Raw genomic sequence first — 14,803 nt, 5'->3', positions numbered from 1 at the left:
CGGTGAAAGGAGACCCGGAGATGGCTGTGCCCTTGGAGACCACAAAGGGAAAGGAGAAACAGACTGATTATCTTGTAATCCCTGTTCTTAAAGCAAAGATAAGAAATGAACTGTTATTGAACCAGGGAGCTGTGTTTTCCCAAGAATGAGTGAGTAGAAACTGACAAGATATGCATTCATTTTCCAAGTTCTGGGACCCCAGCTTGCTGACTTAACTGTTTTCCTTCCATTTTCTCTCAAATAACATTTCGACACACATCTTGCCAATCAGATTGAAAATAGAACTATTCTCTGGATTTTATGGATTTCCTGGTTTATTCTACTCTCCATTTAAATTTATCTGCCTTGTATCATGTAGGAAATAGCTTTAGATAAACCAGGGATGGATAACTTTCTTCCGAGCTCATCAAGCAAGGTTTTCTCACTTTATAATCTCCAATTTATCTGTTTCTCTATATTTGTGCAACTATATGTTTTGATTTTGGAAGCATTACTTTTTCACCCTAAAAGGCTATTTAAAATAGAATTAACCATGCAGTTGTATTTGATTAGTGTGTTTAATTGGTGTTAGAACAGAGTACCTTATTAGTAGACAGAGGAGAAACTGGGGTAGGCATACATTTCAAGGACAATAATGAGAACAGAGTCAATCTAGCATAGTAATAATATTTTGTGCTCCTACAATTAGTCACATTGGAAAAGTTATGCAAACCCATATAAATTCACATGCCCCAGTGTAAAAGAAACCAGGCTAGTACCGAATGACATCATTCCTTCACTTGTTCCTAGTCGAATGTAAACTATTTGAGGACAGATATTATGTCATCTATCATTGTATCTTCCTCGGCATCTTAGAAAGTGACTTGCTCATAACAGGTGCTTAATAAGTGTGTTGAATTAAATTGCTATTGAATCCATTCTCTTGACACGCATTTATTGAGCACCTACCTATGTGCCAGTCACTGTGCTAGGTACTGGGAAAAATACAGAGGCAAATAAGGCACTGTACAGTTTACATGTGGCCAAATGTAAAAGGGCCTTGCATATTTGTCGATGATAAATAAGATATAATAATAATGGTGGCTAAAATTTACATGGAACTTTAAGGTTCACAGAGGACTTTATATCCATCATCTTATTTGAGCCTTACAACACTATGAGGTAGGTGACAATGGTATCATTATCCCTGTTTTCCAGATGAGGAAACTGAGGCTCAGAGTAGATGAAGGGTCTTTCTAATAGTCACCCAGCTGGTAAGGGACAGAAGCAGGATTAAAACCCAGATCTTCCCGACTACAAGTCCAGCAGTCTATCTTCTACATAACATTGCCTCTCATGTCAAATGTAATATAGTTCAGCCAGGATTTTCCTAAAAGGAGTTTGAAATACTATGGGAGCACAAGGAAGAGATTGTTTCCACATCTTCTTGGGGTTTATGTGGACACCATCCCCATGGAAGGACTGACAGTCGATCAGTCAAGGAAATGACAAGCATTCAGTAAGCATTTACTAGTTTCAGACATAGTGTTAAGCACTGGGGATACCAAAAAGGGCAAAAACCTCTTGAACCACCTTCCATGTATTCTTCCTGAGGTCAAAAGCAATGACTTCCTTGGGGGCAGCTGCTCTTTTCTGTCCTAGCTGGTCACTGAGGCAGCCTCTGTGCATAGGAGCAACAACAAGGGCCCAGAAGAGCTGGAACCTACCCTTCCCTAGCAGGAATAGTGCTCCATACAGAGCTGTTCCAACTAAGTTATGTGTCTCTGAGGAGTGTCTATATGTGGTATTATGGGATAATTTTATTTACATAGGGCTTGACATGATTTTTTTTTGCATCAGGCCCTTGGAGGATATTCTGATAAAGAAGCTCCTTCTTCCATTTTAGTCATTTATTTCATACTGAGTAGCACGCTACCACCATTTGGGGTTTGGAAGACTGCCGAATGTTAGAATGTCACATTGTATAGCTCTATGCCTGCCATTTCTTAAGTCAACACTGAAAAAAAAAACCAACTAGGAATTCTAGCAAAAATAACAGAAAACCTAATAAATCTTTCTGGGCAATTAGAAGCAACAAACATTTCTATTCAATAACCAGGTGGTTTGTTGCCTCCAGCCTTGGGCTTCTTCCTTTGGAAAATGTAAACACCGCCCCCACCATGGCTCTGGCAGGTAATGTTGGTGAAAGTCCAGATTGAACAGAGTATCTTAATCCATTTTGAAGGTGCTGGCAGATGTTGCCAAGCCTTCATAGTGCAATGAGATCCCAGCCAGTTGTCTATGATGGTCATATACTCCAGTGGAGACCAAACTGTATGTATGTATGTATGTATGTATGTATGTATGTATGTATATATGTATGTAAGTATGTATGTAAAGCTAAAACTACAGGGGAAGAAAGGCTGCATGGTATCTTTCTTAAGGAACATATGTTAGGGGCTTTTAGCTTTTTCTTTAGTGAGTCCCAGATATTCTTGATCTTTTAAGAAATAGATCTTTATTGCTCTCTTTTGCTTTTACACCACCAAGATCCCCCCATTTCCCTCTCTCCCTCCCAGAGAGCCAATCCTTATAACAAATAATTTTTTTTAAAAAGAAAAAAGAAATTCATAAAACCATTCAACACATTAGAAAGGACTGAAGTTATTTGCAGTTTTCCATACCTGTGTACCTTCATCACCTTGGTAAAGGACAAGGGGAAGGGAAGGGAGTATCATCTCATATTTCTTCTTTGAGGCCTACCTTGGGCTTTATATTTCACAATATTCAGTTTTATAGTGATCGTTCTTTCTATTTACATGACTGCAGTCAGTGTTTGCGTTGTTTCCCTGACTCTATTAACTTCACCTTGCATCAGTTCATGTAAGTCTTTCCCTGCTTCTTGGTATTCATCATTTCTTACAACAAAGTAATATTCTATTACATTGATAGACTATCATGTGTTTAACCATTCCCTAATCAATGGGTATCTACTTTGCTTCCAGTACTTTGCCACCAGGAAAAAAAAATGTTGCTATAAATGTTTTGGTTTATTTGGAGTACTTGGTGTATTTTGGTGTATTTGAAGGCTTCTTCTTTGTCAATGCCTTCCTTTGGGTATGCATGCTCAGCAAGAGTCTTTTTTTAATGCAGTTAGCAAGCTTTTTAATTGCATGCATCTTTCAAATGTTTTTATGATAATGTATTTTCAAGGTCTCTTTTTTTTACAGATGTTTGTGAAAGGATTTATGATTTTATGAATAGTTCATACAACCAAATAGCACACACCTATGACAACAACCTCAAGTTTAGCTCTTCACTTGTAATTAAAAGCAATCCTTTAACTTCCCTGGGAGATGGAATATCACGCTCATTGATAAATGGACTCAAGCTGCCTGGCTCTCCATCTATAGGAGGGCTCTTCTCCTGATATGTTTGCTCAGCTTACATGAATGGGAATAGGCTCCCCACAGGATTGGGAGGAAATTTACAAATCTGCCATGTGAACCAGCAACTCACTGATTTCAGTTCTGCAAAGAAATGGGAAATTCCTCCTGACTCTACAGGATTATTTATTATCATCGGCCCGAGACTTCGCACCTTCCAAGTCAAATCAAGTCAGTAACCATTTATTAAGTGCCTGTCATTTTCCTGGTACCGTGCTTAGTGTTGGGGATACAAAGAAAGGTGAAAAAACAGTCCATGTGTGTACATATGCATGTATTGTGTATGTATGTACATACACACACAGAGGATACACTGAAGGTGATCTCAGGTAAATCACCAACAGGGAGGGGACTTAGGAAAGGTCTCTCGCAGAAAGTGGGATTTGAACTGAATCTTGAGAAAGACAAAGAAAGCCAGGAGACAGAGGTAAAGATGGAGAGCATTCCAGGCATGGGGGACAGCCAAAACAGAAGCCAATCTGCCCACTCTTTCAAAAAATTCCTTTTGACATTCAACCATTCCAAAGTTTTAGAAACAAATCTGGATTCTACACTGCTGTTGTTCTTATACAAATTTGACTCCAACATGGACGATTACAAGTATCAAAAGTGTTCCATGACACAAACGGCAGTGTTGCTGCTCCCTCATGTAGGGGTCAGAGATGCCCCTATTATTCATAATCATAATGTATGATAGTCAAGATTTCAATAACAACATATTCATTCTTCCTGAATGAAGGTAACTTGATTGACAGGAAGTTAATATTATATTGAAACTTTCAAATCTGATGACCAAGATCTTGGCCAAAATGTACTACCAGACTCTGGCAGAGACATGGTTTCCTCCAAGCCCAATGTGTTGAGCTCCAATCTGTTGAGTCTCTACTTTATTTCACAGTAAAGTCATAATGTCTGCTTGTAATTATTTATATTTGAAACTGTTTTCTCAGATAGCAGAAATTATAGTAACTTATTAAATATTGTAATTTTTTTCCTTGCTTGATAAAACTGACATTCCTAAGTCTTTCTAACGCTATTAATCTTGTTTAAAAGAAGTGAGATAGATTAGATACACTCATCCCATCTTCCCAATCACACTGGAGTCCCTTCAACTTCTTGCTTTGTCCCCATACCCATTCCACACAGCAACAGTAATTGATGGTGAACTATGCTGTCAGTCATTTAGGAGAATGAGAGACAATGCCCTGAGTGGTCCATTGATAATCCCCCAGATTTGAAAAGAACAAGAGGAAGGCCTCCAGTGTTTTTTGAAAAGCTTCTTTATGGAGGATTTATAGGAAAACATGGTCAAGATTAGTTTCCATTCCTGGAGTGCATTCAGGTTTGCAGAGGGGTTTCTATACATTATTTCATAGGATGGGAAGGCAAGAAGACACTGGGACCTCCATCGGTGGAGGGAACACGGCCATTGATGAAATCTTGGATTCACCAATGCTTTAAAACAAATTTGGTCAACAAGCTTAGGGAATTCACCCTTTGCAACCTGTCACACCTGATTTGAAACAGAAAAATAAATTACATAACTAAAATCTCCTGGGAACTTGGAACAAAACATCTCTGTTGCAACCAGACAGACACCCCATCGAGTGTATTCAAATGCAAAATTGAAAGAAGTCCCTTTACCTATCCACCAGAACAAAAGAAACTGAGTACTAAGAAAGGGTTTCATTAATTATCTTAATCTATAGATCTCTTTTGTCTTAGAGGTAGGGGGCTGAATCTACGGAACACAGGAGAACTAAGCCTTGACTCATATTCTAATTATGTGATATCACTCGTTTTAGGGCACCTTTGCCAACCTGCACTCAAGATATTCTGCATTCCTCTATTGATTTCACCCTCTGATTGGGATCTCTGGGGAGCCACTGTTCAAAGTAATCTTTCATGGGTCTAGTGATAAGATGCGGACTCCCCACGTGTATAGGACAGGTATTGGGAGCTCATTCAGCAAAGCTGCGGTACCCTAGGATGTAGAGGGTAAAATATTGTCTTTATAGCCACTTTGTGTAGCCTGGCAGCCTGATGTTTTTTTTTCCTCCTAGCAAAAAAATGCAAACTATATTCCAGTACAAAATAGCTGTTCTAGTTTTATATTTTATTTGAACAGTGAATAATGCAGACCTGTGAACTGAAAAGATGATAATAGCATCCCTGAATAGTTCAGAGGCTAAAGAAAGCAAATTTGTAAAAGGAAAGCATGAGAGAAAAGAATGGAGGTGACAGGTGAAATCTGCTCCAATTCTCCTCCAAATCAGTCATTTCAGCTCCCAAAGATAATGATGATGATTATGATGACAATAATTATATTCAGCTAAAATACCAATTTTAACTCATCCATTTTCTTTAACAAATAAAAATTCATATTTCTTTTTCTTTCTAATAGGAACAGGACCATTTTAAAAATAGCTATTCGTGCCAGCCTTCTTCTCATCGTCTACTTCAGAATTAAGAAGTGAGCAGCAACTCTTTCAGGATCGAGGACTTTTCCAGGATGTTTTGACTTCTGTGGCAGAGTATAGTAGCTGTGTGATATACTGCCTGACCCCAGAACATTCAGAATCCACAACAAGCCTTCCTTGGAGTTAAAATCAGGAAATCTTAAAGGGCCTTTGGCTGATGACCTTTTTCTCTTCCACTCTAATTCAACTTTCATACAGCTGCCAAATTCATATTCTAAAACACAGGCGAATGCCTGCTCAAGAAGCTTTAGAAGCTGCTTCCTGACTCCTGCTTCCTGACTCCAGGATAAATTGATCAACAATCAGCAAATGCCTACTAAGGGCTAAGTACTGCAGCTCACATTCTAATGTATGGGAGAAACAATCACAACCACAAGTCTTGGCATTTACACTGGCATTTCAAATCCTTGGTAATCCATCTCCGACCTAACCTTTCCAGACCGATCACATATTTCTCCCTACTATTCTCTGAACATCATGTTCTATCTCTGAACTTCTTTCCACGCTCAGCGAAGCACCCTTTCTTCCAGGAAGCCTATCCTGACCTCTCCCCCCACTCCCCATTCCCATTGGCTAGTGCCTTACCCCTGTAAGATACTGTTTCCATTTTCCCTCCCCCTTTATGTCCCCACTATGTGGCAAAGTGTCTGGTACAGAGTGGGTATCAATGAATGCTTGTTGAATTGTATGGAATCTAGACAATCTAGCTCATTTCACAGAAAAATAAACTGAGGCCCCAAGAAGGGAAATGACTTGCTCAATGTTACACAGATGGAGAAAGAGAAAGCATTTATTAAGCACTTACTGTGTGCCAGGGACCGTGCTAAGTATTGGAGGTACAAAAAGAAGCAGGCAAGACAGTTGAAAGCTTACAGTGTTTACTACAGGCTAGTCAAAATGGTCATGGGAAGATTCGGATCTGGGCTGCCCAAATCCAAATATGAACTCTACTTTCCCTTAAAGCTCAAAGTCTGTGATACATTGAAATTGAGTGCTCTTTTCAATACACCAACTAGCTGGGTCTACACTAGCTATTAAACACCAGACTCCTTCTGCCTGATGCCTTTCAATGCATCTTTCCCATAAGACTTAGCCTGGTTTTGTTTAAATGCTTACTATATGCCAGGCATTGAGCTAAGTGTTGAGAATACAAATAAAAATCATGCTCAACAGTCCCTGCAGGGCAGCTAGGTGGCATAGTAGATAGAATATCAGGCTTGGAGTCAAGAAGACCTGAGTTCAAATCTGGACTAAAACACTGGCTTCTCTTGGTCATGTATTATCTTTTCTTCTCAGGGTCTCCACGGGCAAGTCACTTCACCCTGTTTGCCTCAGTTTCCTCATCTGTAAAATGAGCTAGAGAAGGAAATGGCAAACTAATTTTTTGCTAAGAAAACCCCAAATGGGGTCCCAAAGAGTCAGACATGACTGCAATGACTGAACAACAATAATAACAACTACAAGGGGGTCCCTGACTGCCCTCAGAGAGCTTATACTCTAACAGTGAAAGACAACAACTAGAGGGACACTGAAAAATGGGGGAGGGGAGGGTGTTGCCATGTAACAGGCAAGGAGGAAGGAGAATCTAAAGAGAGTTTAGGCAAGAATGAGGCTTGACTACATCATGGTCAGGACCCACCACTAACTTTTGCCAGAATTTAGTCACTGTGAAAGAAGAGTATTTAATCATTAGCCAAGCTCCTGAAATACGTATGTCCTCAGAAAACAGTCCACTTGTATTCCACCTCATACCCATCAGATTGGCAAAGATGACAAAAGGAAGAAATTTAAAAATATTGGAGGAAGTATGAGAAAATGGGCACATTGGTGGTGGAAGGGTGCAATTGGTCCAGTCATTATGGAAAGCAATTTGGTACTATGCCCAAAAAGATTACCAAACTGTGCATATCTTTTGACCCAGCAATACCATTGTTAAGCCTATATCCTAAAGAGATCAAAGAAAGAGGAAAAGGATCTATATGTACATAATGTTTATAGCAGGTCTTTTTTTTTTTTTTTTGGTGAGGCAATTGGGGTTAAGTGACTTGCCCAGGGTCACACAGCTAGTAAGTGTTAAGTGTCTGAGGTCAGATTTGAACTCAGGTCCTCCTGACTCCAGGGCCGGTGCTCTATCCATTGTGCCACCTAGCTGACCTTTATAGCAGCTGGTTTTGTAGTAGAAAATAACTGAAAACTAAGGGGGTACCTTAGGGATGGCTGATTAAATTATGGCTTATGAAGGTAATAGAATATTGTGCTATAAGAAATGAAGAGAGAGGTTCAGAGAAACCTGGGGAGATCTGTATAAACTGATGCAGAGTGATATGAGAACCAGGAAAATGATTTCTACTATAACATCAACAGTGTAAAAATGAACAGTTTTGATAGACTAAAGAATTCTGATCAATTCAGTGAGCAGGAACAATTCTGACGTGGCCAATGTAGGAATTTGTTTTGTTTGACTACGCTCATTTGTTACAAGAATTTCATTTCTCTTTTTCTTTTCCATGGGGACGGCGAGGGGGAGAGAGGAAAAAGAAATACTTGATAATTTTAAAATGAAAATTTAATTTTAAAAAATAGTCCACTTAGTTCAGTAAAAAAAAAAAATTCTCCATTATAATGAGAATGTTTTCATGATCAGCATAGGCTTTGGAGGACGCAAATGTATTTCAAAATCTTGTGAATAAATGAATGAGTACTGAGAATAAATTCTCTTGACTCAAAGGACAATCCTCTAAGCTATGAAAGAAATCTTTATTTTTCTCTCTAAATTGAGAAGGTAGGAGTGAAATATTGGTAGTTTCCACTGTAGCGAGATTTGCTTAGCAATAGTGACTTTGTTTGCTGTGTGGAACGCAGACACAAATGCCTGGTATGAAAGAAAAGCTTTTATAAAAATGGTCTCCTACATTAGAGAAAGTGGTCAGGAACGGTGTAGCCATAGGAAAATATAGTTTGCAGGATGCTTCCAAATTCCTTGAAAACAAAGGTGTTCTGCTATGGAAATACTAAATGTTCCCATCTGACTATACATCCCCAGTGGCTCCACAGTAGTTGCCAAGAGAATAGAAAAAAATCCATCCTCTCCATATTTGCTACTGTCTCCAATTTGGTTGTCCCACTGGTCTTAGTCTTTTGGGATAGCAGGTCCTGGGTGCTAGAGTTATCATGTGTTTGTGTAGGTTGCCTAAGAGTTTCTGAGAAGTGTGTCTTCTTCGACATTCTCTGAGCTTGCAAGAATTCATTTCATCTGATGCCTTTATGGTCTTTTGTTTATGGGCTCTTTCTTGAAGACCAGGTTAAAATACTGCATATGAGAGACATCAATTCACTTAACTTTATGAAGTGCCTTAAACCCTTTTAATTGTGTGATGATATTTATGGTGAGATTCCAAAATAAACTTTGTCAGTTTCCAAACTTTGGAGATTACCAAAGCCTCTCTTGGTCATGCATTATTTTTTCTTCTCAGGGTCTCAAGGACTCCAGCTTTTTAAAAACAAGGAACTCTAGCTGTTTGTTGTTGTTTTTTTCAGTTCCCCTAGAGTTCTTTGAAAAATGACAATGTAAGCTTTTTAGTTTGTAGTGCAGCTGTGTACACATGGCCCACTTTCAGCACCCTAGGACCAGAGGTATGAGGTTGAGGGAGATCTGAGGTTCTCACAGTGGATCTGATCGCAGCAGTCAGTTTTCTGGTGTCTTGCTATGTTTGGGAATGGATGTACAATAAGTCACAGGAACTGCTAGACTCATCTAATTCAACAGAAACTAATGAGCAGTTATTAAGTACCTACTATGTGCAAGGCACTGGGGATACAAATATAAAAACAACAAAAAAAATGGTTTCTACCCTCCAAGTGCTTCCATTTTCCTGGGGGGGGGGGTATAAAACAACTTGGAAATGGAAGTACATGAGTGAAAATTTGAGGAAGAGTTGAGTGCTGAAGCTAAGGGGTTCAGGAAAGGCTTCTCACAGGAAGTGGCATGAGGCTACGCCTTGTAGGAAACTACTGATTCTAGGAGGCCCAGATGAGGAGAGAGTGCATTCCAGACATCAGGGAAAGGAGACAGGATGCCACATTACAGGGCTATGGAGGAATTTGCTCTGGCTGGAATATAGAGCACATCAAAAGACGTGATGTGAAATAAACCTGTAAAGGTAGTGAGAGTCGGATTATGAAGAGCTTCTCCACTAGAGACCTCCCTTTAAGGTTGACATTGCCAAGCTGAGTTCCTATTTTATCCTAGAAACTACAGGGAGACACAAAAATGCCGCAACGAATGTGTGTTGTTAGGAAGATTATTTTGGCCACTGAGTGGAGGATGGAGTAGAGAAAAGCCCAGTTAATAATGCAAGAAAAAAGGTAACGCAGGTCTGAACTCAGACCGTGGACTGCCTTTGCCTCTATCACTCCCTTAACATTTATGCCCTCATTCCTATCATATTAATTTGCACTTGCTGGCAAGTTGTTCCAGAAAGGTATAATTCATGTGTGTGTCCTGCCCCTGCAATTAATTTGTAAATTTCCCAAGGGAAAGGCTCATCATTGCCTGTGATCTGAACACGGTACCTTACTTTTGGCAACAACATGACAACATTGGTTTCTAAGGAGTTTATGGCCAGCTAACTTTCCCGTACCATGTCATTTTCTTTTTTTTGTTTTTTTGCAGGCAATGGGGGTTAAGTGACTTGCCCAGGGTCACACAGCTAGTAAGTGTCAAGTGTCTGAGGCCGGATTTGAACTCAGGTACTCCTGAATTCAGGGCCAGTGCTTTAACCACTGCGCCATCTAGCTGCCCCTACCATGTCTTTTTCATATGAACAGCTGCTAAGCCAGGTCTCCCATTCCTGAACCTGTACACTTGATTTCTTTTAACCTCGACATGTATCCCTCTTAAATCAGTTCCCACTGTTCTACCCCATCAAGATTTTTTGGAATCTCATACGGTAGCTTTCCCTGCCAACTTTGTGTCCTTGACAAATCTGATAACAATGTCCTCCATGTTTCCATCAGAGGCAATGATAAAAATGTTGATGAGGATAAGGTACAAGGCAGTGACCTAAGGCATGCCACTGAAGACCTCCCTTTAAGGTTCACATTGCTCTGTTATTTAAAAAACACCCTTTGAATACAGCTATTCTTGGGGTTTTGCATCTGCTTTATGGCATACTCATTCAATCTTCATTCCGTAGGTTTGTGGAAGTTGAAGTCTCTGGAGAGGCCAGCTAGTCCATCTTTCTCATTTTACAACAGAGGAAAATGAGGCCCACAGGGGTTCATGGGATCAGGGTTCTAGAGCTTGAAGGGAGCTCAGAAATCATCAAAGTCCAAATCTCTCATTTTACAGAGGAAGAAACTGAGATCCAGGGAGGTGAAATTACTTGCCCAGGATCACACATAGGATCAGAGATCTAGAACTCATTTTGGAAACTGTGGCCCCCATACAATTCATAGAATCATGTATTTAAAGGCAGAAGGGACCTATCTAATCCGACCACCTCATTTTACAAAGGAGGAAACTGAGACCCCATGAAGTGAAGCAGCTTACCTAAGGTCGCACAGTAGCAAGACAAGATTTGTACTCAAGTTCTCTGATCTGGTCAGTGCTTCTGCTATAGTAACAGCAGCTAGACAGTGCAGTAAATAGAGCAACGGACTTGGAGTCAGGAAGACTAGAGCTCAGATTTTGTCTTAAATACTTATTAAGTGTGTGACCGTAGGCAAGTCACTTAACCTCTGTTTGCCTCAGTTTCCTCAACTGTAAAATGGGGGAAATAATAACACCTCCCTCGTAGGGTTGTATTGAGCATCAGGGGCAGCTAAATGGCACAGCAGATAAAGCACTGGCCCTGAAGTTGGGAGGATTTGAGTTCAAATCTCACCTCAGGCACTTACTAGCTATGTGACCCTAGGCAAGTCACTTAACCACAATTACCTTAAACATCTGGGACCATCTCCAGTTGTCCTGATGTATATCTTGCCACTGGACCCAGATGGCTCTGGAGTGAGGTTGGTGACCTTTCACAGACCTCCGTCATTTAAACCCAATTTGTTACAAGTTATAACATCACCCTGATGTCATGGTCCTCTTCTAGAATGAAGGACAAACAACAATAACAACAACAGAGCATCAAATGAGATACAAATGAGTATGTAAATCCTTTCAGACCTTAGAGTACTATATAAATGCTAGCCATTGTTGTGTTTTTCTTCATTCATTAGGGATACTATGAGACTTTGACAGATGCTTTGCTGAAATGCAAATAGACCATCATCCTAGTAATTCTCTACTCATTTCATTCTATTAACCCTTTCAAAAATAAATCTCCTTCCTTTCTATCCCATAGGTACTCCCACAGTGCCACTTGGGTAGCCTTGCACATGGTGCTGGATCTTTCCCAAAGCAGGCAAACAGTAACATTCATTAAATACTTCCTTTGTGTAGAAATCATGTGTGTGGGTCACCCAAGTATTGCTAAATGTCAGAACTGGAGGGGATCTTCAAGGTCATGGGATCTAATCCTCTCATTTTACAGAAGAGACTGAGGTCAAGAAAGGTTAAGATACTTGCCTGAAGTCACACATCTGTCAAGTAGAACAAAATAATTAAAAAGACACTAAACAGGGACAGCTAGGTGGTGCAGTTTATAAAGCACCTGACCCTGGATACAGGAGGACTTGAGTTCAAATCCAGCCTCAGACACTTGACACTTAGTAGCTGTATGACCCTGGGCAAATCAGTTAACCCTCATTACCCTGCAAAAAAGACACTAAACTGAAGCCTGCTATTCTATAGTCTCTTCACTCTTGCCCAACTCTCTACATATAATGGTAAATTCTTCTGGGCATAATTTGTGGTATTTTTCCTCATTCTCCTTGGCACCCAGTACAATACTATCAGTGATAAACTAAAAACTCAATCAATTGATCAACCAATAAAAGTAGGCACATTTTGCTACTCCTTGGAGGGCTAAGTAAAGAGGGAGAAATGAAAAGAGATTTAGCTCTTACCACCACCACCCCAATAATGACCAAATAATGTAAAGGTTTAGGGAGCAAGAAGGTAGGAGCTCAGGAGTGGTGATGATGGGGGAAGGGGGAAGGAGGGTGCTTCCAGACTGGCCACAGCCCTAACTTGTTACCTCCTTCTAAAACTGTCATTCTCTTCTCAATATGTATCTATTGTAAGCTAGCCTTGAACATCCTGATTCTATGCCAAAGGAGCCAGGGGAATTGATTACAGTGTCCTTTGGAAAATAGCTTTCCTCTCATAACGAATATTTATTTACCCTTAGCTTTATGAAGATGTAAATATTTTAAACTGCTCTAAACCCCTTCCCTCAACCCTATTTTCCCCAGATGGCATGACAATCTTATCTCTTTGCAAAACATACACAAAATGAAGCAGATTGATTATTGAGAATGTAGAGATGAGGAAACGCTAACTGAAGAAATAATAAGCACACAGGCAGTTTCCATATTAGAACACACATATGGTATTGTAGAGATTCAGACAGCGTGTCCTGGAAAAATAAAAATGATAATATATGAAGTAAACAATTCAAGAGTCCAGTTCTTGGCTATTTAGCAACCCACCCCTAAAGTGAGCTCCCCCTTCCCCAGGGGAAGTACAGACAATGTTTCAGACTTGTAGTATAGCCCTAAAGTTGAGGCCTTCCTCCCTCCCTCATCCAGGCCCCACACATAGACAGGAAAAAAACGGAGTTCATGGGAGAGTCGACTCCCTTCCATGAACCTGTACAGTCCAGATGATTCATGTTGCAGGGAAGGATGAAGTTTGATCTTCTGCTATCATGGCTCTGTCCCTTATTGTTCTTTGCTTTCAGTTCTTGCTTTATAGTACAGAAACTTCTCTGCTTCATCCAGGGGCTCAACATTGTCCAAGAATTCCTCTTTTGTATCCTAGAGACTTGGTCCAGAAATGCCTTTGCTCATTCAATAACTCCCCTGGATCTCCCCTCCTGCCATTCTACAGTGGCTATAGAATGTACTCCCATAGTGCTCAGCTTGGCCCAAGAACTCCTGGTCACTCCAGCATCGCCTCTGCCTTGGCCATCTTTGGAGCAAGATGATTCACTGAAGGGGTCTGGGATCCATGCAAGATTCCTTTTAGAGAACCAGAGGCTGGGGGTACAACACACCTTTCTCTGGCCATACCAGTTTAGCTTTTCTTCTTGTCTTTCTCTCCAGATCTCTACCTCACTTTTTAAAAGACTAAGTCTAATTCTCATATCAAAAGATATGAATAGTTTTCACCATCAGAAATTCAAGCTATCAACAACCATATGAACAAATGCTACAACTCACTAATAATTAAAGAAAGAAAAAACAATTTGGAGGTTTTCTTTCATATTGTCCAAATTATCTCTTCCATGAACTTTATGATACAGCAACATTGGCCTTCTTGTGGTTCCTCACATACAACACTCTATTTCCCCAATCCGGGTCTTTTCATGCCTGAACTGCTCTCCTACCTCACCTCTATCTCCTGGATTCTTGGGCTTCCTTCAAGACTCAAGTCAAATCTCTCTACTCAAATCACTTTTTCTACAGTCGATCTTTCCTGGTCCTCCTTACTGTTAGTGCCTTCTCTCTGAGATTACTTTCTATCTACTCTTTTACATACTTGTGTGTGTATAGTTGTTTGCGTGTTGTCTCCCCCATTAGAATATGAGTTCCTTGAGATCAAGGGCCATGTTTTTGCCTTTTTTTTGTTATCCTTACTATTTAGTGCAGTGCCTGGCACATAGTTAAATGCCTAATAAATGCTGATTGATTGGTCGATTTGAAAGATTGTCATAGACAATACTGTCGGGGGCTATGGGAAATCAAGTAGACTTATACACTATTGGATGCTATGATTTACCTGGCCAT

Source organism: Dromiciops gliroides, chromosome X, assembly GCF_019393635.1.
Source record: "Dromiciops gliroides isolate mDroGli1 chromosome X, mDroGli1.pri, whole genome shotgun sequence".
Classification (NCBI taxonomy): Eukaryota; Metazoa; Chordata; class Mammalia; order Microbiotheria; family Microbiotheriidae; genus Dromiciops; species Dromiciops gliroides.
Note: the sequence above shows the minus strand (reverse complement) of the source record.